The sequence below is a fragment of the Mus caroli genome, chromosome X, assembly GCF_900094665.2.
Source record: "Mus caroli chromosome X, CAROLI_EIJ_v1.1, whole genome shotgun sequence".
Taxonomy (NCBI): domain Eukaryota; kingdom Metazoa; phylum Chordata; class Mammalia; order Rodentia; family Muridae; genus Mus; species Mus caroli.
Window position 1 is genome coordinate 111,428,971 of NC_034589.1, and position 27,483 is coordinate 111,456,453.

Below are 27,483 nucleotides of genomic sequence, written 5' to 3' on the forward strand. Positions count from 1 at the left end.
AGAATAATTCTGAGGAAATCACCATGACTACATAATCACAGTAAAAACCAAAACCAAACCAAACCAAAACAGTATAGTAGCACTAATATAGACATGCAGATTGATGTTACATAATAGAGGGAACTGATATAAATTCATATAGCTATATTCACCTAAATATTTACAGTGATATAAAAATGTGCATTGGAGAGAAAATAGCTTCATCAACAAATAGTACTAACAAATATAGATATTCACATGTAGAAATTGGAGTAATATGTCTTACCTTTATAAATACTAGTTCAAAATGAATCACTAATTTTAATGTAATACCTGAATTGTGAAACTGCTAGGGGAAAACATAGGAAGAACCAATTCAAGACATAAGCATAGGTGATGACTTTTTGGATAGAATTTCAATTGTTCAGAAATAATGCCAACAATTGACAAGTGAGACCTCCTGAAATTGAAGTTTTAGTATAACAAAATAAGCAGCTCAAAAAGTAAAGTTACATCTTATAAAAAATAAACATTAAGAATATAAAAACAAATAAATTAAATCTAAACCAAATCAAGTCAGATGTCCCATTAAATAGATTGTCTAATGAAAAGAACAGACTATTCTCAAAAATGAAATAACTATAGAGAACATACATATAACATAAAAATGTTCAATATCTCTAGCCATCAAAGAAATAAATTGAGATTTCATCTCATCCCAATCACAATGGAAATCATTAAGGAAACAAATTTTTAAAAATGACAGCAAGATTGTAGACAAAAGTGAACACTTCTACCCTGCTAGGAATAGTATAAAGTGTTCTGAAAATATAGAAATCACTTTGAAGATTTCTCATAAAATAAAGCATAGATCTACTATATGACACATTTATAATAGTCCTATATATTTACTTAAAGGATTATGAATATCACATAAAAATTTGTATATCAGTTTTTACTGCAGTGCTATTCTAAACCTTACAGAAACACCTTTCGTTGTATCATGAAACAGAAGAATAGATAAAAATGATTTTATTTGTTCATGTGTGCATGTGTGTCTGTTCAGATTTAGAGGACAAATATATATATATATATATATATATATATATATATATATATATGAATTAGTTTATCCGTGAAGAAAAGCAATCAAGTCAAATTGTTTTCAGGAAAATATACACAGTTAGAGATAATTATATTAGTTTAATTACATCCATCTGAAAAAGAGAATTATAGAGGCTGGAAAGATGTCTCAGCAGGTAAGAAAAGCATTGACTATTTTTCCAGAGGATCCTGTTCAATTCTCAGTACCCACATGGTAGCTCAAAATTGTCTGTAACTCCAGTTGCTCTAAATACAACACCCTCACACAGACTTATATGCAGGAAAACCAAAAATTCACACAAAATAATAGTAAATCATTTTAAAAAGGAGAATTATCATGTTTTCTTCTTTTCATTTGTGAAAAAGGAAGTAAAAGTCTTGATAACTTGTTTTTAACTTTCCTAATGTTGTAACATTTTGATACAGTTCCTAATGTTGTGATGACCCCAACCATAAAATCATTTTGTTGCTGCATCATAACTGTAAATTATATACTATTATGTATCATAAGAAAAATATCTGATATATGATCCTAAATGTTTCATGAACCACAGGTGGAGAATCACTGCTCTAGATGCACAGTGGTGACTAGTGCTAAGTCAGAAGATATAAGGTGAGGGACTGCAGATTTCAGGAAGTTATACTCAATTTACAATATATAATTCTATGAAAATTCCTTATGTAACAATGCACCATATATGATAAATGTGAACAATAGAAAAGCTTTTTTCTTACAGCCAGTTCTGAGGCTGAGGCAGGCTTATTACTTCCCAATTTGCTTTTATACGATTTTAATTACATGAAAGTAATAAAGTTAGTTCTAGGTTAAGGAACAAGCAAGACAATAAACACAAATAGTCAAGGAATAAAAAAAGCAATAATAAACAGAATTCCATGATCAATCCCCTGATCACTGTTTCTCAGGGCTTAACCGAATGACCAAGATATCTTGGATAAAACTTTCTTTAAAAACTATTATAATAACCGAAACCTAGCACACAAGGTACTATAACAAAATATTTATGAATAATTTGTATCAAGTTCAGCTACTAAGTTAAACATGTATAAAAACTCCTCAATTATATAGGAAAAAATATTTTATTTGGATGATAATAATATGTTTTATTCAATAAAATACTTGTTTTTAACTACCATCTTAATAACATCATATTCTTTTTACTTAGGAATTAAACAGTAGACAATGACACTACATTAGTAATAGGAAGTAGAAAAGGTTTCAGACCCTTCAACACAGATTCCAAGTTGTTTAACAAATTTAAAATGTAATACTTCTGCATAATAGTAAAAGTGCAATGCTTTTCTATTATGTAAAATCATTTTCATGTATATCTGTACAGCTAGTACTATGGCTATAAGATATAAGTATAGGATTTTATTTTTAAAAAAGCTTTCTCCTGGAAAAGAAATGTTAAATACTGGGTTTTATGTTCAACAATGTTGATCTCTTAATCCTCTTTATAACCTTAAGTTTCTACAATCAATAAAAGTGTATACTGTACTAATCTGTCATTTCTAATTTTTGACAATGCTCTCCCACTTCTTTTACTAACCTGAATCACTAAAGTACCTTTTGAAATGTTAGTATCCATCTCAATGAATAATAAATAGAAATGTCCTCAGTATTTGAAATGCATAGGACAGCTGACTGCATATCAAGATTAACCTATCTTCATATACTTAATCTGTATAATGTTTAAAATAGATCATTTATTTCTCTCTCTGACCTCATGAGCAATGTCTCCATTGTCCACATTTCTCTCTTCATTCTTGTCTTATAAACTCCCAGTATAATAGATAACTATATTCTCTTTCCAGTATGCTAAGGATTTAGCATGCAAGGGAACAAGTCCTTTTCTATTCTAGAACCAATGAAAATACCCAAATCACATGTTCACATGTATGACAACAGCAAACTCCATTTTTGATACCAGTTTTCTGCATTAATTATTTCTCCTATTTCTGCAATAACATATAATAATAAAAGATACGTAAAGGAAAGAAAGACTTATTTTTGCCTGATGGATCAGTATACAGTTTATTATGGCATAGAATTAAAAGAAGCATTTGATCACATCACACTCAGCATTGGGAAATAGAAAACAATAAATTCAAGATAGTGCTCAGCTCTCTTATTAACCTATGTAGTCTAGAATCTAATCAATAGAATGGTGATGTCTACATTCTGCAGGTCTCTCCATCTTACTTAATAAGAACAAGACAATCTTCCTCAGGCATGCCCAGGGACTCATCTCCCAGGTGATTCTAGATCCTGTCAATTTGACAATTACACTAAACATCACACATAGTAAATCTAACTCATGTCAATTTGACACCATATGCATCGTTATAAGTCATCCTTAAACTCCAAATAAAGGCAATAATATGGTTTTGGTGTCACTTAATATAATATGCCTTAAAAACAATAATGTAGGAGTCTCCTTTTTAGAGTGGAGGTGAAGTAGAAGTTGTCAACTTATTTTTACTATTTTTTTTCTGGTATTCTGCATCTAAAATACTACTTTGTGAGATGAACAAAGTATAAACATATTCCAGTCTTTAATATGATGTTAAATAAAATAGTAATTGAAAAATTATTGATATAATTTTCTATATTTAATATATATAAATATCTTAAAAGCAGGTTGAGAGCTCTCATAATAATTGTCAGTTTTACTTTCTTGACTAAGCACATATTCATAGGTAGTTTTTTATGAGTACCTTCTGCATTTAGTTCTGAATGCACTGAGTTTGTAGCAAACATCTCAGCTGGTTTTGGTTCATCACTAGTAGTAATGATTCAAAAGTTCATTCCTGACCCATCTGAGCCATCTTTAGTCCTGCTAGATTGAAATTCTTGTTATTAAAATTAATCATGAGCTATGGCTATAGTAATGACTTGTCATAAATGATTTGCTATATTCTAGACACACTTTTTTCTTGTCTCTACTGTGAAGTACTGGTTTCACTTAAAGTAGTTAACCTAATCAATCACTATATTGAATACTGTGAGACTCATCTCCTAGCACTCTAAACTACAGGCATAAAGAACTGAAACTGTGCCAACATTTCTGTGTCTCTTGATGGGAACAGTCTTGCTTTACTGTATTGGTGGCTTCAGGTAGAAACACCACAGGTGAAAGTATTTAAAATTGAAAGGGTTCTACAGTAGGAAAAAAAAATCACCACTTTCTGTGTAGGATGCGGGATCTGGAATATTTAGTCTTTTGTTGTATTTTAATACGGAGACAACAGTACTTTCTTAAATCTGTCTGGAGAGCATTCTTGACTTTGAAAGATGCCTTCTGAAAATGTTTGGTGATGAAATTGCATATTTGCTTCCTCTAAAATTCATATTCAGTGTATGAGATATCAGGCTAACCCAGAACTGATAAATTTGAGAATAAAGAATATTGACTTCTCTGTAACTTTTTGTATTGTTTTCATAAGAAAAATTAGAATATTTGAATAGCATGATGTTGTAGTTTGAATAGGAATTGCCCCTTAGACTCAGGTGTCTGATGGCTTGGCCCACAGGGAGTGGCATTATTAGAAAGTATGACTTTGTTGGAGTAGGTGTGGTCTTGTTGGTTGAAGCATGTACCTGTAGGGGCAGGTTTTGAGTTCTTCTATGCTCATACTATTCCAAGTGTTGCTCATAGTCTCCATCTGCTGCCCATGGACCAACATATAGAATTCTCAGCTCCTACTCAATCACTAATGTCTGAATGCTGACATTCTTCTTTCAATGATAATAATAGACTAAACATCTGAAACTTTAAGCCAGCTCCAACTAAGTGTTTTCCTTTATAAGATCTGTCATGATCATGGTGTCTTTTCACAGCAATAAAATATGAACTAAGACATATGGCTTAATAGTTCAAAATCTTCTAGGGCCTCATCCACAGTGACATACCTACTCTAACAAGGCTACACCTCAGTATAGTGCCACCCCCTGGGCCAAGCATATACAAACTATCACAAATGGTATATGTTCACATTAGTTATTGTCTATCTTTCTTTTCAAAATTAAAAATTCATTTTGTTGAAAAGCATCTATATATGTATGTAATATATAAGCTTATTCTTTCAATACTCAGAGTACATAGGTTACAAAATTGACTATCAGTTGTTTCCATTATGTTCTTACATCTGTCTTCTACTGGGTATATGAAATATTTCTACCCAGGAAATACTGGTGTAGCAGAAACCAGATGGATGATCTCTAAAGCATTCCAATTTTGACACTATCTACTTTGAAATAGTAACATTTTGAAGGATAAATTTCAGAGAATTGGGTTTTTGTTTCTTCAAATGTAAACCAAATTTCTCTTTATAATAAACCAAAGAAGGTTCTTCTTTTGCTTCTAAATAGCTGGACATAAATGAAGGTTTCTATTTCTCTCTCCTAGTTCACCTTGGTTTCCCAGAATTGCTCACAGAACACTGAGGTGTGCTTACTTTATTTTGTTTACATTAAAGGACATTATAAAGAGTAGCAATAAACAATAAGTGAATGTATGGGGTGGAACATAAGTACATGGAATTTTTGTGTCCTTTATTAGTACACTGCCATCAAGGTTACTACAGCTATTGAGTTACCTGAAAAGTCTTCTATCTTTACCTATTTTAAAGTGTTTTCTAAATGTATTTTGCTACATAAGCACAATTGAATAAACCATAGGCAATCTGTAATAAATATATTTTTTATCCTCTACCCCTATCTAAAGCAGTAGTTCACAACCTTCTTGCTGCTATCACCATTTCATACAGTTTCTTCATATTGTGGTGAATGCTATTCATAAAATTATTTTTGTTCCTACTTCATAACTGCAATCTTTTTATTATTATGTTTAATTTTTATTTTTACATTCTAGCCATTACCCCCTCCCATTTTGCCCTCAGACAGTTCCTCATCCCATTCCTCCTCCCCAATCTCTAAGAGGATGTCCCCACAGCCCTACACTCTCCACAAATACCCCACCAGACCTTTCCATTCCCTGAGGCCTCACTTCTCTCACTGAGGCCAGACCAGGCATTCTTCTGCTATATATGTGTCAGGGGCCCCAGATCAGCTAGTGTATGCTGTCTGGTTGGTTGCTCATTTTGTGAGAGATCTCAGGGGTCCAGGTTAGTTTACACTGCTGATCTTCCTATGGGGCTGCCCTCCTTCTTAGCTTCTTCCAGCCTTTTCCTAATTTAACCACAGGGCTCCCTGGCTTCTGTCCATTGTGTAAGTATAAATATCTGCTTCTGTCTCAGTCAGCTGCTTTTTGGACCTCTTGGAGGGCAGCCATGCTAGGCTCCTGTTTGTAAATACATCGTTGCGTCAGTAATAGTGTCAGGTCTTGGAACCTCCCTTTGAGATGGGCCCAACTTGGACCTCCTTTCTCTCAGTCTCTTCTCCATTTTGTCCTACAGCTCTTTTAAACAGGGACAATTCTGAGTCAGAATTTTTGACTGTGGGTTGGCAATCTCATCCCTCTATTTGATGTCCTGTCTTTCTACTGAATGACTGTAATCTTGATACCATTATGAACAGTGATGTAAATATCTGTATTTTCTGATGGTCTTAGGTAACTACTCTAAAGCAGTATACCAATCACCAAAAGGGTACTGACCCACAGATTGAAAACCAGTGCTCTAGAGGCTAGAATAGATTCTAGAAGAACCAACCATCTGATTTCATGGTTTAAATCTTTTCAGCAACTAACAAGCATCCTGAAACTACTCACAGGGTCTCTATCAAGCATCAAATTATTAAGATTAAAGTAATTCTTAACCACTTAATATTATAAGGACTTTAGAAATCAAATTCCAGATAAAAGTGCTCATGGCTTCACACTTTATAATACCATATCACAGGCACTTATTTTGTAACCTCTTCCACAATGAACTCATAAACTTTGAATAATTTAGTCATAATTATGGAGTTGAACATATAATATCATCTCTTATATGATAGAGCATAATTTACATGAAATATTTGACAAGAGTACTAGTCAAAGTAGATGTGGCATTAGAGTAAACCCTATTTTTTTACAAATGTACAGCAGATCTATTTATTCTGTCTCATTAAATTATTATTATTATTATTATTAAAATGCAATTAATTATTCATGATGCATGCATGTGCTAGTATGGTAGTAGAAACTCTATACTCATTGCTTTGGAACATCCTTTGAAGTGAGACTTTTAGTCTAATCTCTGTCAAGTGATAGAGTCTTGTTTTTCAAAGTGTACATATTAACTGACCTTAGAATATTTTTGAGGGATAGAAAATAATAGAAGACAATTGTAAATTCAAAGTCTAGCATTTAAGAATGTTTCCCTCTTTGCTATGTCTTGGAACTCTGTCACCTTAAGAACAAACCCAGACTAGTCACCTGGAGAATGAATAATCACTGAAGAATATTCAATGCACCAGATCTGACATGCAGAAAAATGTCCCAGGGAGCAGTGATTTCTCCTTGATCCACAACTACACATACATGAAAAAGCACAAAAGATCATTTGTTGAATCTAATTTTTGTCATAACATCCAGAATAAAATTAATTAAATTGTTATTAAATTAAAGTTAGTTTTAATATACAAGAATTTTAAATTGAAGAACTACCAAAACAATCTAAATGTTTCTAGTTTTATCTTCAATTAATTTCTCACTTCAGCTACACAATTATAAATTCTAATGAAAACTAAATTTGTAAGTTTTGTACTTTTAATCATTTAAGCAGGTCTTTATGGATATATAGGAAATCAAGAAGTGTTATCTAACTTTTCAGCCAAAATGTGAGGAGAATGACAAAGAAAGGAAGAAGAAAACTGTCATAGTTATTGTTCTGTTACTCTGAAGAGGCACAATATTCAAAGAAACTTATAAGATAAAACTCTTAATTGGAGGATCATTTATGTTTTTTGAGGGTGAGTTCATGAAAATCGTGGCAGGGAGCATGGCAATAGGCAGGGAGATAAGGCACTGGAGACTCCACTGGGGCTTAGTTCTTATCAGCAAATTGGAGTCAGAGAATGATATATTGGACCTGGATTGGGCATTTGAAACCTCAAAGCCTACACCCAGTGTCTCACTTCCTCCAACAAGGCCACACCTCCTAATACAGCCCAAAATAGTTCCACCATTTGTAGACCAACCTTTTAAATATATGATGATTCTGTTGTGTCCACCCTCATTCAAAACACCACATTCCAAAATGAAGAAAACTATATTTATTAATTTTCTGTTACCATGTAAGGAAATTATTACAAACCTAGCATCTTGGAATAACACATTTTTTATTGAACAGTTCTGAACATGTTTTTCACAGAAGTAAGATTTTGTCTAACTCATTGAGTATTTTAGTACTATCCATTAGGTCTTGAGTCACACCAACATTATTGCCATCACAGCAACAATGACTGCAAAAGAAGTAAAGTTTTTTTTTTTTTTTAATAAACATAAAGTGACCACTAGATATAAATGAAATTGAAAACAAAAGAGCAAAAAAACAAAAAACAAAAACAAAAATGAAACAAAACAAACAAAAACAAACAAACAAACAAAACAAAAGGAAAGGATGGGACAAAAAACAAAGGCAAGTAATTCATTATTTAAAATTACTCTGGGCAATTCTGGCAGACGTGAGCTGGCAAAATGTAAAGAGAGAGGGTGGCTCACTTGAAAAGATGCTATCATAACAACACTTCTTCTAAAGTAGCAATCTTTATTTTCATATAGAAAAGATACTCCAGCCGCGTATATAACAGAGGATGGCCTTGTGGGACATCAATGAGAGGTGAGGCCTTTGGTCTTGTGAAGGGCCCCAGAGTAGGGGAATGCCAGGACAGGGAAGCAGGAGTAGGTGGGTTAGTGAGCAGGGGGAGGGGGGATGATATGGGGGGGGTGGATCAGAGGGGAAATGAGGAAAGGGGATAAAATTAGAAATGTAAATAAAGAAAATATCTAATAAAAATTTTTTTCTAAATTTTTATTAGATGTTTTCTTCATTTACCTTTAATTGCTATCCCCTTTCCTATATTCCTCTCTGAAAAAAAAAAAAAAAAAAAACCTATACCCTTCCCCCTCCAACCTACTCCCACTAATCCTAATCCCTAACCAACATACTCCCACTTTTTGGCCCTGGCATTCCCCTATACTGAGGCATAGAATTTTCACAAGACCAAAGACAATTCTTCTCATTGATGGCCTACTAGGCCATCCTCTGCTACATATGCAACTAGAGATACAAACTCAGGGGGTCCTGGTTAGTTCATATTGTTGTTCCTCTTATAGGGCTGCAGGCCCCTTCAGCTCCTTGGGTACTTTCTCTAGTTACTTCCTTGGGGACCTTGTGTTCTATCCAATAGATGACTGTGAGAATCCACTTAATGTATTTTCCAGGAAGTGTCATAGCCTCACGGGAGGCAGCTATATCAGGGTCCTGTCAACAAAATCTTGATGGTATATACAATAGAATCTGGGTTTGGTGGGTTTTTTATGGGAAGGTTCCCTGGGTGGGGCAGTCTCTGGATTGTCCTTCCTTCAGTCTCAGTCCTAAACTTTGTCTCTGTAATTCCTTCCATGGGTATTTTGTCCATACCCCCCCCCCCATGCTTCTAAGAAGTAAGGAAGTATCCACACTTTGGTTCTCCCTCTTTTTGAGTTTCATGAGTATTGCAAGTTGTATCTTGGGTACTCTAAGTTTCTGGGCTAATATGCACTTACCAGTAAGTGCATATCATGTGGTTTTTGTTTGTTTGTTGGTTTGTTTGAAGATTTATTTATTTATTATATGTAAGTACACTGTAGCTGTCTTCAGACACTACAGAAGAGGGTGCCATATCTCATTACAGATGGTTGTGAGCCATCATGTGGTTGCTGGGAATTGAACATGGGACCTTCTGAAGAGCAGTCAGTGCTCTTAAATGCTGAGCCATCTGTCCAGCCCATATGTGTTCTTTTGTGATTGGATTACTTCACTCAGAATGATATCCTTCAGATCCATCCATTTGCCTAAGAATTTTATAAACCATTGTTTTTAACAGCTGAATAGGTTATAAATGTACTACATTGAGTAAATGTACTACAATAATTTACTATGTTTTCTGTATCCATTCCTCTGTTGAGGGACATTTGGGTTCTTTCCAGCTTCTACCTATTATAAAGAAGCTGCTATGAACATAGTGGAGCATGCATCCTTATGACAAGTTAGAACATCTTCTGGGTATTTGGCCACGAGTGGTATTGCTAGAACTTCCTGTAGTACTATGTCCAATTTTCTGAGGAATGCCAAACTGATTCCCAGAGTGGTTGTACCAGCTTGAAATTCCATCAGCAATGGAGGAGTGTTTTTCTTTTTTTCTTTTTTTTTTTTTTCTTTTTTTTTGGTTTTTCGAGACAGGGTTTCTCTGTGTAGTCTTGGCTGTCCTAGAACTCACTCTGTAAACCAGGCTGGCCTCGAACTCAGAAATCTGCCTGCCTCTGCCTCCCAAGTGCTGGGATTAAAGGCATGTACCACCATGCCCGGCTGAGGAGTGTTTTTCTTTCTCCACATCCTCGTCAGCATCTTCTGTCACATGAATTTTTGAACTTAGCCATTCAGACTGGTGTGAGGTGGAATCTCAGGGTTGTTTTTATTTGCATTTCCCTGATGATTAAGGATGTTGAACATTTTTTCCAGAGGTTCTCAGCCATTCAGTATTCCTTAGTGGAGAATTCTTTGTTTAGCTCTGTACCCAAATTTTTAATGGGGTTATTTGTATTTCTGGAGTCCAGCTTCTTGAGATCTTTGTATATATTGGATATTAGTCCCTTATCAGATTTAGGATTGGTAAAGATCCTTTCCCAATCTGTTAGTCACCTTTTTGTCTTATTGACAGTGTCTTTTGCCTTACAGAAGCTTTGAAATTTTATGAGGTCCCATTTGTTGATTCTTGGTCTTACAGCACAAGCCATTGCTGTTCTGTTCAGGAAAATTTCCCCTGTGCCCATATCTTCGAGGCTCATCCCCACTTTCACCTCTATAAGTGTCAGTGTCTCTGGTTTTATTTGGAATTCCTTGATCCACTTAGACTTAAACTTTTTACAAGAAGATAAGAATGGATCAATTCACATTCTTCTACATGTTATCCACCAGGTGAGCCAGCACCATTTGTTGAAAATGCTATTTTTTTTTATCCACTGGATAGTTTTAGCTCATTTGTCAAAGATCAAGTGACCATAGGTGTGTGGGTTCATTTCTGGGTCTTCAATTTTATTTCATTGTTCTACCTCTCTTTCACTATACAAGTACTATGCAGTTTTTATCACAATTGTTCTGTAATATATAGCTTGAGGTCAGGGATGGTGATTCCACCATAGGTTCTTTTATCTTTTATTGTTGAGAATAGGTTTTGCTATCCCAGATTTTTTGTTATTCCAGATGAATTTGTAAATTGCCCTTTCTAACTCTCTCAAGAATTGAGGTGAAATTTTGATGGGGAATGCATTGATTCAGTAGATTGCTTTTGACATGATAGCCATTCTGACTATATTATTAATGCCATTCCATGAGCATTGGAGATCTTTCCATCTTCTGAGATCTTTGATTTCTTTCTTCAGAGACTTTAAGTTCTTATCATACAGATCTTTCACTTCCTTAGTTAAAGTCACACCAAGGTATTTCATATTATTTGTGACTATTGTGAATTGTTTTGTTTCCCTAATTTCTTTCTCAGCCTGTTTATCCTTTTTGTAGAGAAAGGCCACTGATTGGTTTGAGTTAATTTTATATCCAGCTACTTCACTGAAGCTGTTTATCAAGTATAGGAGTTCTCTGGTTGAAATTTTAGGATCACTTGGATATACTATCATATCATCTGCAAACAGTGATATTTTGACTTCTTCTTTTCCATTTGTATCCCCTCGATCTCCTTTTGTTGTACAATTCCTCTGAGTAGGACATCAAGTACTATATTGAATATGTAGGGAGAAAGTGGTCAGCCTTGTCTAGTCCCTGATTTTAGTGAGATTGTTTCAATTTTCTCTCCATTTATTTTGATGTTAGCTACTGGTTTGCTGTATATTGCCTTTATTATGTTTAGGTATGGGTATTGAATTCCTTATATTTTTTTTTAAAGAAAATATTCTGGCTTTTTGTTTGTTTGTTTTATGATTAATGATTATCATATTCAAAACTAATGTTATTCAACAACAGAGTATTTATAAGAGAGAATTTTCTATCTTTCTAAGAATTTTTATGCTACTTTATAGAAAGCTAAAAATATAATCTGTATTCATTTAAGAATAACTGAAAATATATGAAATTTTATTTTATTATACATCATTTAAATGTGGTACATTAATGAAGTAGTTATATTACCTGTAAGTATAACACTATGTGTTAGCTTGGTGAGCGTTAACAGAAAGCTAGAGCTCCCAATTCTGGAAGAATTGGAATGTGGATTGTACTAATACATAATCCTAGAGTTAGGACATTTAAAAAATGTTTTTCCCAATTGTTAATATTGCTGAATTCTTGCAAGGTATGATCTGTCTTGATCTTCATCTTCAGCAGGCCCTGATTTTACTTGTCTATTGCAGCTACCATGACAGAGTGATATGTAAAATCTACAGGAATATGTCAGCATAATGGAGACATATGAAACTAATAGACTACAGCATTGAGAATGCAATACCTAACCAAGTCACTGTTTCTGTGATAGCCAAATTTCGTTCGTGTGTGAGGTTTTCTTTCCTTTGTGTCTATTGTGAATTTTCCTGTCAACCTAAAATGGATGATATGACATACAATGACAACAACTAATACAATCTCAGCTTCAGCAACACTCAATGTGACTAGCTGTCAAAAATTCCTCTCAGGGATCTGTGGCATCTTTCCCCAGAAAGTAATGTCAGAATTTTCTTGGTAATGTTGATAAAAATTTTATGGAAAATTGGTTTTTAGTAATATATAAGAATATACAGGTGAATTGGCATAACTTTTATTTTTTAATGCAAAAGTTATTTCTATATTGCCTCAAATAAATGTCTACAATGTCCATATGCAATGATAATTTCATAGTAATTTGATTTCCCGTCATGGTTTTGTTAGAATCATAGCTTGCATCCAGTCAGACTACACCAGGCCAAGACAGGTCCACACAGGATTTATTGTTGGGTCAATGGGCATAGGTGACAACAAAAACTAATGAATGAGAGAGAAATGTGGGGTGTCCGAAGGGTCGGCCACTTATTTGGGTTGTGACCTAGCCACTTACAGGTAAATGTGAGAAGTGAGCCCAGTGGATTCTGGGAATATATGGCGGTTGCCATGGAACAGATGCACAGGTCCCTGTCACCTGTGTGTGATGTTGCTGGGTTTGGAGACACTCAGATACACAGGTTCCTGATACCAAAATACCTCTCTTTTTCTTACTATAAAGAGAAGGGAAAAAGGGGGAGGAGGAAACCAATGGTGAAAAGGGAATAGGGGCATTGTGTTTCTAAAACTGCTTCCTAATGTCTAGAGGAGCTCAGCGTTCCTACAGAACATGTCCCAGAGGTCTTAGAACAGCTTGCCACACCAAAAAGAGTGATAGATAAAATGTATAGGGTTCTGGCAACATCAGAGTCAGGGCAGCTGACAAATGGTGAAGTAACATTACATGGCAGTATCAATGGGGAGGATGTAAGTGGCAATTGTGAATGAGTTTCAGGGGTTACGCATAGCCAGCAATCTTTAAAGTAACCAGGTTGTGTGACATTAAGGAGTTGGTATACTGAGATCCAAGTTTGAATCAAAAGGGAAATGACAAGTTAGTGCCATTTATGAGGGGAGATGTCAAAAAGGTAAGGACCTCAGAGGAGTGTTTCATTAGTTCTCCAACTTTTCAGATATCTAGAGGTTGGACAATTGAGACACATTTTCTCTGGATGTTGATAGTACTTGCTGGGGACCCATGTTGATTTTTGTGGTAGAACTTAACAACAATTCATGTCTCCCACCTGGAATCCCATGAGTCTTTTATGTAGGAAAAGAGTATTGTACAGTGTTGATAGAAGAAGAGATTGGTATATGATCCTTGTATCTGACAAGAACAATATAGGTAGCTCCATATTTGGTTGACCATTTTTCACAATGATATTTTGTCTGGTCAAAGAGAAAACAAGTATAGAGATCATAATATTTAGATGTGATGACAGATACAGGGATGACAGCAATTTGGATCAGTTCCTGGCATCCGGCTATGGAGGAATTTCCTTACCCTATTTTAAAAGACTGTTTGTTATCTGTGGAGGTGTCTTGGACCTCAAATCTCCAGATGTAAGGGATACCCTGGATGGAAATGAACAGCAGAGGGAAGACAAGAAACTCATGTCTAAACCAGTAAGGTCAAGCTCAGCTGCGTGGTAGAGTATCATTTTTCTGGGATTGAGGACAAGGTGGGTGGTCTCGATATACTCTGGAGCTTAACAGAGCATGGTCTTGTAAGGGTCAATGTGTATGAAGAAGAATCCTTTTTAGGTGGAGGGATGAAAGGTTTGAGGTGAGACAGGTGAGAGTCCCTCGAGTTTAGCAGCTATAGGGGTCACAAGAATTACCTTAAAAGGGTTCTGCCATTTGGAAGAGATGGGTGATGGCTGATGGTCTGGAGAGGAAAGAAGGACTTGGTCACCAGTGTTGACAGGCTTTGGACAGAGATCAGTATGTGGCCGTGGTAGATTTTGGTCAACAAAGTTCCATAGGAGAGAACAGGGGTGACAAAGTAATAGGGTGAGTAGACAGTCTGGAAGTAGAGCATTTAGGTGGAAGACCAGGAGTTAGGATCACATGTCCATACATGAGTTTAAAGGGTGAGATGTGGAGAGGTCCCTTGGAGAGAGCTCAGAGCCTGAAATGAGCCAGATTTAGGAGTTTTACCCAATCAAATTAAAGTTCCTGTGACAAGTGGGGATATGGGTTGCAGGGTAAAGATATCTTGGGGAGGGTGAGAAGTGTCTAGGCCCATAAGGGCCGCAGCTCTAGCTGACTCATAGGCTTGATTGTTTCCCTTGGAGACAAAACAGTCATCTGTCTGGTGGGATCTGCAGTGGACAACCCCAATAGCTGTGGGGAGATGGAAGCCCTTTAGCATGTCCCTAATTTGGCTTACATTAGTTACTGATCCTCCTTTAGTCCTAAGTAACTCAAGCTCCTTCTAGATAATGGTGTGGGACACAAGAACACGGAAAACATATTTGGAATCTGTATAGATGTTGAGGGATTGTCTCTGTGCCAGTCCAAAGGCAGGAGTATAGGATAGTAATTCAGCCTGTTAATTACTGGTGTGAGCAGGAAGGGCCTGTGCCTCCACTACCTCTGTGTCTGACAGTGTGTCATAGCTAGCTTCTCTGGGCCTTTCTTACAGAAAGGAGCTTCCATCTGTAATCCAGGTATAGATGGCTTGAGGTAATGTGCCCTCCTGTATGTGTGAAAGATGAGGTAAGAGTTTATCTAAATTTTCATTGCAGGAATTCGATAGGGAGTGGTTAGTATTTGGTCGAGGAAGAAGACTAGAAATATTAAGAGGTGGGCATGATTGGAAGGTGAGTGTAGAGTGCTCTATTAGTTTTACCTAAGGAGAAAGAACCCTGGAGGGAGGTAGAATCTGTAAGTCTTTGTAAGTTAGGAGCTGTGACAGGCTATAAGAAGAGAATACAGCTATAGGTGACCTAAAGTTTAGGTTTTTATGACTCTAGAATAAGGAGTTCAGCAACTGCTAACTCCTGATAGTTTTTTTTTTTTTTTTTTTTTGACAAGTATGCTACAGGTGCAAAAGAGGTTCCCAGTTGATAACTTAACATTCCAGGGGCATTATTTTCAGTTACATAGAGTACAGAGATGGGGAAAGGACGAGACAAGTCAAGGATATGTAATTCTGGGGCCTTTAAGGAGAGCCCCTTGGAGCCTTTGAAAGGAATTGGTAACAGGTTTGAGAAGAGGTTCATGGGTGTGGCCAATGCTACTTCATATAAGGGGCAAGAAAGGAAGGAAAAGGTAGGAACCAAGGAATGTAAAAAAACAGCTATTCTAAGGAATGATAAATTCTTTTCCTTTCTAGAAGGAACAGTTAGAGATTAAATCTGAATCCTTTCTATTTCAAATAATAGCCTTGGTGGTTGACTTAATCATTAGTCCCAAACAGATAACCTAAGGAGTTGACAGTTGGACTTTAGAAGATAAGAACCTGTAGCCTTGACTAGAAAGGAAATCTAGAAGAGCAGAGGTGTCTGCTTGGCTAATATCTAGAGAAGGGCTGCAGAGAAGGATGTAATTTACTTAATGCACAATTTTAGATTTAGGGAGAGAAAGGGACAGTAATTCAGAAGCCAGGGACTAGCAAAATGGGTGTGGGCTCTCCCAGAATCCCTGAGGTAGAACAGCCCAGGTAAGTTTGGTAGAGAATTGGGTGATAAGATCTGTCCAGTTAAAGGCAAATGTATTCTGTGACTGGAAATTTAAAGGGATAGAGAAAAATTCATTCTTGAGATTTAGGACTAAGAAATGGAAAGTCTCTGAAGTAATAGTGGAAATAAGTGTATAAGGGTTAGCCTCTAAAGGATAAAAGGGAACTGCTGCAGAATTAATCCACCTGTGGTCTTGAACCAAGCAATAGGTACTATTAGGTTTCTTAACTACTGGCATAGGGGTGTTAAAGGGGGAAGAGGTGGGGTGACAGAGATTTTCCTTATGAGGTCAGAAATGATAGGCTTAAGTCCCACAAGGCTCTGAAGAGAGAATATTGAGCTTGAGTGATGTACCAGGTAGAATCCAGTAATTGGATGACAACAGAAGAATGATGTTTTAGCAACATAGGGATTCTAGATGTCCCAGTCTCGGGGGTCTATCTGAGAAGCTGGTAAAGGAAAGAACATGTTAGTGTTAATAGGTTGGCTGGCTAGAAGAATGAGCAGAGGAACTGCTGGTGAGCTTGGGTTTAGGTGAATGTGGGGAAGCAAAGGAAATTTTGGCTCCCAACTTAGTTAGAAGATCCCTTCCCGATAAGGGAACAGGACATGTCTGCACTACCAAAAAGTAATAAGTGATAGGTACACCCCTAAAAATGCAACTAAGGGGTGGGGTCTGGTGAGGAAGGCAAGATTGTCCTTCTACCACAAAGATAGGAAAATTATAAGGGGAAGTGGGTCCCCCCAAATCTGTTAGGACTGAGTAAGTGGCCCCAGTGTTCATGAGGAAGGAGATAGACCACCCATATACCATGATGTCTACCTGGGGCTCCCTGTTTGTGATGGTTATGATCAAGTCAAGGGAGCTTGGGCCTCTTTAGTCATCCATAGCAAAGCCTAGGTGATTGGCTAGAGGGTTACCTGTGACTGATGTTCCTTTGCCCTGTACAATATGATGAAAATCAACAGCCCAATGTCCTTCCTGATGGCACTTAGGACATGGTCCCCTTGGCTTGTAGGTGTTAGGACAAGCCCGCACCCAGTGACCTTGTTGACCATATCTATAGCAGGAGCCTGGTAGTCTCTGATCCTTAGAAGACCAGGAGTCTGGAGCAGTGGCTGAGGCTGGTTGGACAGCTTTGCCAGCATATAATATTTTTGATTGTGGGCTTTCTCATCTCTTTCATGGTACACCTTGAAGGCCAGTGCCAAAACGTCTGCCTGTGGAGTTAGGGGCCCCTTCTCCAACTGCCTATGTTTAGCTTATGTTGTGGTAGTTCTGGGGAAAATGTAGGTCTTCAGAAGTTGCTTATCTCCTGGATTTTCAGGGTGCAGATTAGTGTTAAAATAAGCCTCAGAGAGGTGTTTTAAAAATTGAGATGGATTTTCCTGTTTGCCCTACATGACCTCTTGATTTTTTTCAAAATTTAATGTTTTTAAGGCTATGCTACAGATACTTGCCAGGAGGCAAATTGTGAATTTATCTCTGGCTAAAATACCGCCTGTGGAATTATAATTCCATTAAGGATCTTGATCAGGTACTGCCTCAGACCTGATTGGATATGTTCTATCTGTTTGATGAATTTTGTCTGCATGTGTTCTTGCCTGTTCCCAAACTCACCTTTGTTCTTCAGGAAGTAAATTATTAGTAAGCATCATATGTACATTGTGGAAAGTCAAGCTATAAGAATGAGTAATGTACTGGAACTCTAATAAAGGTGGAGGAGTTAGAGTTTGTATTAGTTAGGGTTCTCTAGAGTCACAGAACTTATGGATAGTCTCTATATAGTAAAAGAATTTATTGATGACTTACAGTCTGCAGTCCAATTCCCAACAATGGTTCAGTAGTAGCTGTGAATGGAAGTCCAAGGATCTAGCAGTTACCCAGAAACTTACCTTAAAGGATGTACCAATGCTAGGTCAGGTGTCCTTGGAGGAGAAGTACTTGGGTGTTGGCTATGGCCTTCAAGCGGGTTATAGAAGGGGTGAAGCTAGGTGCCAATGCAGAGCAATTGGAGAGACCTGCAACTGGCTCAGGAGGTGGAGAGGGGTGTGGAAAGGTTGAGCAATTAGGCTCTTGGTTAGCCTAGTGAGGAGAGACTGGGGCATTAGTTTGGGATTTTGGAGGCATGGTCTGTGGTGAAAAGGAGGCAGTTCTTTAGGTGGATGAGGGTTATGGCATTATCTGGTGTAGGTGGTATAGGTTTCAAGGCTAAGAGAAGTTGGCTTGTGAAAGAAGAAGAATACATAGAGGGGTTGCAGCAAATATAAATAGATGTTTTGGCATCGGGAACCTCTTTCCATTTACCAGACTGCTGGCAGTATGTATGAAGATCCCTTAACATAATAGGATCTAGTGTGCCATTAAGTGGAAATTTGGAGCCATTTTCTAATGGGTACTGAATCCAGACCTTATTGTCAAAGTGTACTAGTTTTTATGACCTCAAGTTAGGGCATTAACTTCTGAGATTTGATATTTTCCAAGAGATATAACAGTGGGGTGCCTGGAGATATGTTCAGAGAAAATGCAGCACCCATTGTTTGATGGGATGTTATTGAACTATTTGTACTAGCATCCCAAAAAGAGTTCAGAAATGAGTTAAACATGTACAGCCAGTCTAGATGTCCAGGTTATCACTTGAACATCCAGGGGCTATGGTGGAGTACTGGACTTGACGGAAAGCTTTTCAACCTAGATCTAGGAATTTTTGAATGGCTGCAAGATCTACAGGGGTTATGAACCTCTTTTGAGAAGGGAAGTCATACAAAGGTCAAAGCCTCTTCTTGAATGTCTGCTAGGAGGCTGCTCATAAGGACCATGGCCATGAAATGCCACCCCCTTGTCCTACAAATAGGGCCAGGTTGGGCATTTAGAGTCCTTCCAGCTGACTGTTAAAAATACTTTACCAATATGCTACTGTGTCTTTGAGGGTTTTTGTGGTCTGGTAGCAGGAAAAGTAGAACTGTCCTGTTAGTGTGGGCCTATTGGGTTGTGTAACCCACATGGCAGAGGTTATCCCCAGGTGGTAGACTGCAGAGGCACAGCTCACATGGTAGAAATCTGTGAGTCTCACAGGGGAGGGTGGTAGTGGTCTGTAGATGTGGTGGAAGTCCACGTGGTGTGCTGGTGGCACCAGGTGGCTACAGTCCATGTGGTGGTGTCACAGTTGATTTGTCATGGTCTCACCAGCCAGCGGTGGTCAACCTGTGTCGGCAGTACACCTGGGTAACAATTCTCAGTTTGGGGCACCAATGTTGTGTTAAAATCACATCTTGTGTCCAGACAGACCACACCAGACCAACAGTTTCATATGAGGTTTATTGTAGGGAGAAAGGGGCAAAGGTGGTAACTAAGATGAAGGAGAGAGAAGGGTCTGCCTTTTATTTGAGTTGTAACTTTGCCTCTTGCAGATAAAGGTGGGAAGTGAGCCAGGTAAATTCTGAGAATGTATGGTGAATTCTATGGCAACAGATGCCCAGGTCCCTGTAACCTAGGCATGATATTTCTGGGTTCGGAGAAAATCTGCCACTTAGGTACCAACAATGGTACACATTCAAGTTTTCCATTTTAGTGCACTGACTTCTGATAATTTAGAGAGAGTTTGTTCATACATTATGCATGATTGTTATTGTACTTGATTTAAGATTCTTAGAGCTTTAGAGTGGTTTACACTAAGTACAAATGACAGTTGAGTACTCTTGCATCTAATATTTTTAATAAAGCTAGTGCATGTTCTAGCTATGTCACTGAAAAACTGGTTAACCTGCAAGGGCATATGCTACTGTGTTTATACTCTAGTTCTTTTTAGAATGTAATATCAATTTATTTAATTTTAGTAGAAAAATGAAACTTTACCATTTCCCAGTTTGTATTTTAAAATTAAGGAATAAAATTGTTATCTATCATTATGTTTATTAATTACTCCCAAAGTAATGATTTTACTATATACCTCTAAATGGGGTGAAATACATGCTTATAAATATATCTTCTATACTATGTAACATGCAAAACCTACTCAGAACAATAAAAAAATTTAAGATTAGTGATTGCATGGACATCTTTGCTGCTTTTATTCATATTTTGGTTTTAATTTATTACTTGAGCAACTACTGAAGATTAGGTCTTAGCACTTACCATTTAAATTCACAGAAGGAAATGTCTTTTACTGTAATTTTCAAAGAAATGAGATAAAATATTTTATGCCAACTTTCCTCCTAAGGAAAACTCTAATTTTTAAAAATTATAGTGTGAGTATTTCATAATCCCTTTTAAAGACTGTTTCTCATATAAAAGAAGAAGAGTTTATTTGAGTAACAATCCCAGGAGCCCAAGAGTTTATGCTGGAATGATATGTCAACCTCATTGCTTAAGGACAAAAACACTTAAAAATGATGAATGGATATGAGAGAGACTGAGAAGCTACCAGATTAGCTTTATAGCAACCAGTACTTGAAATAACTAGCTGACTTGTAAGGTTACTCTGTTAATCTCTTCACATGAGAAAGATCTCTAAGAACCTCCAAATTGATTAAAAGTCCCATTATTATACTTCATATTAGAAACCAAGACATAACAGTAGTTTCAATGAAATTAAGTATATTCAAATTATACATGATGATGATAATATAATACCTATAGATTAAAATCATAATTCTGAATAACTATATTACTAGGTGAATTTTCAAAAACTGTTTACCACATTTAATCACTGCAATAGCATTAATCCTTAAGTGTGTACTCATTTACTTACTAGTTAAAAGCCAAAACTCATCATGATTTTTTTATTTGCCTTATTTCTTATTATATAATTGCTCTATTGTTATGACAATCTGGATACTGGATACTTTTCTCAGTTAAATCTTCCACAACCTTATCTTATAAATAATACAGGTATTATTTATAAGAATATAGGTCAAATATTTTCTCATTTTTAATGAAATTCTCCAGTTCATTTTCAGTAGACTAAACTGCATTTATTTTATGTACAGCTTTCTACGAAAAATGTAGTTGAGAGAGCTATATAGCCCATAACACCTTTTCTGAACACGTTCAGCCCAAACCTCATGTTGAACATTTGTCAGTAAGGAATTTTCTTGGCAATTCAGGTTTCAAAAGCTCTCTCAAATCTACCTTGTCTGTCAGAGTGCTTGGGATTTAAAATGTCCTTAATTACCGACTGTCTCTTTGAAGTTGTGGAAGAAGCAAAAGAGTTTTAGATGATGACAGTTATTGAATTAAATTTTATGTATAGATAAAAAAGTTGTTTCTGGTTCTCTTAAATTATATAAGATATCTATCTACAAGAAGCTCCTAAGAAAAACAACATGTAGATGCTTTACTTTTGATATAAGTAAAGTCACTGTGTGTGTGTGTGTGTGTATACACATAATTGATCATATCAGTTTAACTTCTGGAATATATATATGTACTGACTAGTTTTGTCTCAACTTGACACAGCTGGAGTTATCACAGAGAAAGGAGCTTCAGTTAAGGAAATGCCTCCATGAGATCCAAATGTAAGGCATTTCCTCAATTAGTGATCAAGGCGGAAAGGCCCCTTGTGGGTGGGACCATCTCTGGGCTGGTAGTCTTGGGTTCTATAAGAGAGCAGGCTGAGCAAGCCAGTAAAGAACATCCCTCCATGGCCTCTGCATCAGCTCCTACTTCCTGACGTGCTTGAATTCCAGTCCTGACTTCCTTGGTGATGAACAGCAGTATGGAAGTGTAAGCCGAATAAACCCTTTCCTCCCCAACTTGCTTCTCGGTCATGATGTTTGTGCAGGAATAGAAACCCTGACTAAGACAATATACTTACTTTAGGATCTCCAAACAGCTAAATATGTATGGCACAGATCATAACAGAGTTGCAATAAATGGTCCACTCCTAACTAGTAATATATTAATATACTGTTGATAAAACTGCAGAAAATTTTAAAAAAGATTTTTTTTGATAATATAAAACAGTAACAATTAGCAAACATTTAGTAGTATATAGGAAACAGGAGACTGCCCAGACCTGCAGGACTTAAATAACAGGGTTCTCGAGGGAATGGAGCTGCACCTGCAAATTCGCGATCAGAAGACATGAAGAAAGGAGGCAAGACAAAAATTCTGTTCAAGTCTCATTTACTCTTGGAAAATGGATGGTTTATAAAGCTGAAAATCACAGAAGGCACACATGCCAAATCTGTGCTAGATAACAATTTAACGTCAAAGGAATGCCCCCATTGTAAAATGTCAGGAAAAGATTGTCCTCATTGTAAAAGGTCCAGAAAGGGGTGCCCTCATTGTAAAATGTCCCAAGTCAATTAGGAATGGAAGCAAGACAGTGGAAGAAGAAAAAGGGTGTTAGATGATGGCCCAGGGACAAGACAGAGGATGAGATGCCCGGGGCTTTTGGGCCCCAAAAGGAGACAATTGGTTAACACTTAAGGGCATGGGCTGATCTTCCAGATCCTGGATTCAATTCCTGGCACCCAGCTAGCAGTTCAAAACTGGTGTCTATAACTACAGTCCTAGGTGATAGGAAAACATTTTTGGCCTCTGTACACATGTAGTATACAGACATACAGACAGACAGAATATTGATATGCATAAAGTTAAAGGATAAACATAAAAATAAGTATTTAGTTGGTAATATCGTAATTTCTACTTTACAGTAATAAATGAAGAATGATGTTATTCCTAAAAAAACGGTTTTAATGTAGAATCAAAGAGAATTATGTTAATGAAGTATATGATACCATTATATACTAAAGATAATATTGATATGAATGTATACATACAAGCAACAGAGGTGCAGAAGTGTGTGTGGAGTTCAATATATTCTCAAAGATTATAAATATCTGAAAAATAAATCATGAACCAAGGTTTTGTAGCTAGATTATGGAAGTCATCACTGTTGAAACTCCATTTTCATATAGCAAGTAATTTTCCTCTCTTGTCTCTAATAGTGTTTTTAATCTCTATTGATATTTTCAAAATTTGCTGTAGGTGGTGTTCTATGTTCCATTTTTTTCTTTGAGTATTAAAATTAAAGGACTATTTTCTGGAAGTAGTTCAGGGAAGCAGAGGATATAAAGTGTAAACTAGATTAGCACTGTGCACCTCTGTGCAAGGGTAAGTGAAATATGTTCACATACCCTTTACAAAATATTTTTGGAAAATAATTTATTCTAAAAGAAAACAGACTCAAATATTTAAGATATATTTCATATGTATTTGGAATATTATTACCAAAAACATATAAATCATCATCATAAAGAATATGAATCATTCATACCATGATTAATCTAGTTTATTTTGTCTCATAAACCAAATCAAGGAATACCCACTTTTCACCTTGCTCCAATACAAAATTTGATAATATGTTTCTTGTTGACTTTATCTTCCATGTCATACCACATATTTTCAAGAGTAAATAACACTTGACAACTGAAAGGAATATCAATTTATAGATATTATTTAGAGAATATCAATAAAGCAAATGATGTGTTTGTGCACTAACATGTTAAAATTTTATTCACATTATATAGCACCAAGAAAAACACACTATGGAAAAGAATAATAAAAGCTTTTACATATTTGTAAAAATGTCAAAAATATGTCTTTCTTTAACGCCTTTTTATTAGATAATTTCTTTATTTACATTTCAAATGCTATCCCAAAAGCCCCCTATACCCTTTCCCCACTCTGCTCCCCAACCCACCCACTCCCATTTCCTGGACCTGGTATTCCCCTGTAAAGGGGCATATAATCTTCCCAAGACCAAGGGACTCTTTTCCCATTGATGACAAACAAGGCCATCCTCTGCTACATATGCAACTAGAGACATAAGCTCTGGGGGGGGGTACTGTTTAGTTCATATTGTTGTTCATTCTATATAGTTGCAGACCCCTTCAGCTCTTGGGTACTTTCTCTAGCTACTTCATTGGGAGCCCTGTGTTCCAACCAATAGATGTGAGCATCCACTTCTGTATTTGCCAGGTACTGTCATAGCCTCACAAGAGACAGCTATATCAGGGTCCTGTCACCAAAATCTTGCTGGCCTATGCAACAGTGTATGGGTTTAGACATGGTTTATGGGATGGATCCCCCGGTGGGGCAGTCTCTGAATGGTTCTTCCTTCCATCTTAGCTCTGAACTTTGTCTCTGTAACTCAATACTTAGGTATTTTGTTCCCCATTCTGAGAAGGAATGAAGTATCCACACTTTTATCTTCCTTCTTTTGGAGTTTCATGTGTTTTGAAAATTGTATCTTGGGTATTCTAAGTTTCTGGGCTAATACCCACATATCAGTGAGTGCATATCATGAATGTTCTTTTGTGATTGGGTTACATCACTTAGGAAGATATACTCCAGATCCATCCATTTGCCTAAAAATTTCATAAATTCATTGTTTTTAATAGCTGAGTAGTACTCCATTGTGTAAATGTACTTCAATTTCTGTATCTATTCCTCTGTTGAGGGACATCTGGGTTATTTCCAGCTTCTGGCTGTTATAAATAAGGCTGCTATGAACATAGTGGAGCATGTGTTCTTATTACAAGTTGGAACATCTTCTGTGTATATGCCCAGGAGAGGTATTGCTGGATATTCTGGTAGTACTATGTCCAATTTTCTGAGGAAACTGCAGACAGATTTCCAAAGTGGTTGTACCCGATTGCAAAAATACCAGCAATAGATTAGTATTCCCCTTTCTCCATATCCTCACCAGTATCTGCTGTCAACTGAATATTTGATCTCAGCAATTCTGACTGGAGTGACATGGAATCTCAGGGGGGTTTTGTTGTTGTTGTTGTTGTTTTCTGTTTTGTTTTGTTTTTGTTTTTGATTTTGATTTGCATTTCCCAGATGATTAAGGATGTTGAACATTTTGTCAGGTGCTTCTAAGCCATTCGGTATTCCTCAGTTGAGCATTCTTTGTTTAGCTCTGCTCCCCATTTTTTAATGGGGTTATTTGATATTCTGGAGTTCAGGTTCTTGAGTTCTTTGTATATATTGGATATTAATCCCTTATCAGATTTAGGATTCTTAAAGATTCTTTCCCAATCTGTTGGTGGCCTTTTTGTCTTATTGACAGTGCCCTAGCCTTACAGAAGCTTTGCAATTATATGAGATCCCATTTGTCTATTCTTGACCTTATAGCAACAGCCATTGCTGTTCTGTTCAGGAATTTTACCCCTGTGCTCATATCTTCAAAGCTCGTTCCCACTTTCTCCTCTATAAGTGTCATCCAGGTTTTCCAGTTTTCTTGAGTATAGCCTTTTGTAGTAGGATCTGATGATGTTTTTGATTTCCTCATATTGTGTTGTTACGTCTCACTTTTCCTTTCTGATTTTGTTAATTAGAATACTGTACCTGTGCCCACTAGTTAGTCTGGCTAAGGGTTTATCTATCTTATTGATTTTCTCAAAGAATCAGCTCCTGGTTTGGTTGATTCTTTGTATAGTTTTTTGATTTTTTTTTTTTGCATTGGTTGATATCATCTCTGAGTTTGATTATTTTCTGTTGTCTACTCCTCTTGGTTGAATTTGCTTCCTTTTGTTCTAGAGCTTTGAGGTGTGCTGTCAAGCTGCTAGTGTTTGCTCTCTCTAGTTTCTTTTTGGAGGCACATAGTCATATGAGTTTTCCTCTTAGGACTGCTTTCATTTTGTCCCATAAGTATAGGTATGTTGTGGCTTCATTTTCATTAAACTCTAAAAATCTTTAATTTCTTTCTTTATTTCTTCCTTGACCAAGTTATCATTGAGTAGATTGTTGTTCAGCTCCTATGTGAATGTTGTCTTTGTATTATTTATGTTGTTATTGAAGATCAGCTTTATTCCGTTGTGATCTTAGGGTACATGGTATAATTTCAATATTTTTGTATCTGTTGAGGCCTGTTTTTGACAGATTATATGGTCAATTTTGGAGGAGGTACCATGGGATGCTGAGAAGGTATATCCTTTTGTTTTAGGATAAAATGTTCTGCAGATATTTGTTAAATCTCTTTGTTTGATAACTTCTGTTAGTTTCACTGTGTCTCTGTTTAGTTTCTGTTTCCAGGATCTGTCCATTGATGAGAGTGGGGTGTTGAAGTATCCCACTATTATTGTGTGATGTACAATGTGTGCTTTGAGTTTTACTATATTCCCTTTAATTAATGTGAATACCCTTGCATTTGGAGCATAGATATTCAGAATTGAGAGTTCATCTTGGAAGATTTTATCTTTAAATGCATATGAAATGACCCTCCTTGTCTTTTTTGATACCTTTTGGTTGGAAATCGATTTTATTGGATATTAGAATGGCCACTCCAGCTTGTTTCTTCAGAAACTTTGCTTGGAAAATTGTTTTCCAGCTTTTTACTCTGAGGTAGTGTCTGTCTTTACCCTGACATGTTTTTCCTGTATGCAGCAAAATTTTGGGTCCTTTTTATGTAGCCAGTCTGTTAGTTTATATCTTTTTATTGGGAAAATGAGCCCATTGATATTAAGAGATATTAAGGAAAAGAAATTGTTGCTTCCTGTTATTTTTTTTTTGTTAGAGTTTATATCCTGTCCTTGTGGCTATCTAATTTTAGTTTTGTTGAAGGATTACTTTCTTGCTTTTTCTAGGGTGTAATTACATCCTTGCGTTGGACTTTTCCCTTTATTATACTTTGGATGGATTTGTGGAAAGATACTGTGTGAATTTGGTTTAGTCATGGAATACTTTGGTTTCTCCCTCTCTTTAAATGAGAGTTTTGCTGGGTATAGTAGACTAGGCTGGCATTTGTGGTCTCTTAGGGTCTGTATGACATCTGCCCAGGATCTATTGTCTTTCATAGTCTCTGGTGAGAAGTCTGGTGTAATTCTAATAAGTCTGCCTTACATGTTACTTGATCTTTTGCCCTTACTGCTTTTAATATTCTATCTTTATTTAGTGCATTTGCTGTTGTGATTATTATGTGTCAGGAGGAATTTCTTTTCTGGTCCA

The 27,483-nt window shown here is 36.4% G+C and overlaps 1 pseudogene; it reads left to right on the plus strand.

Moving 5' to 3' along the window:
* The first annotated feature begins 15,957 nt into the window (after positions 1 to 15,957).
* LOC110286361 overlaps positions 15,958 to 27,483 on the plus strand; it is a 26,524-nt pseudogene continuing 14,998 nt past the window's right edge.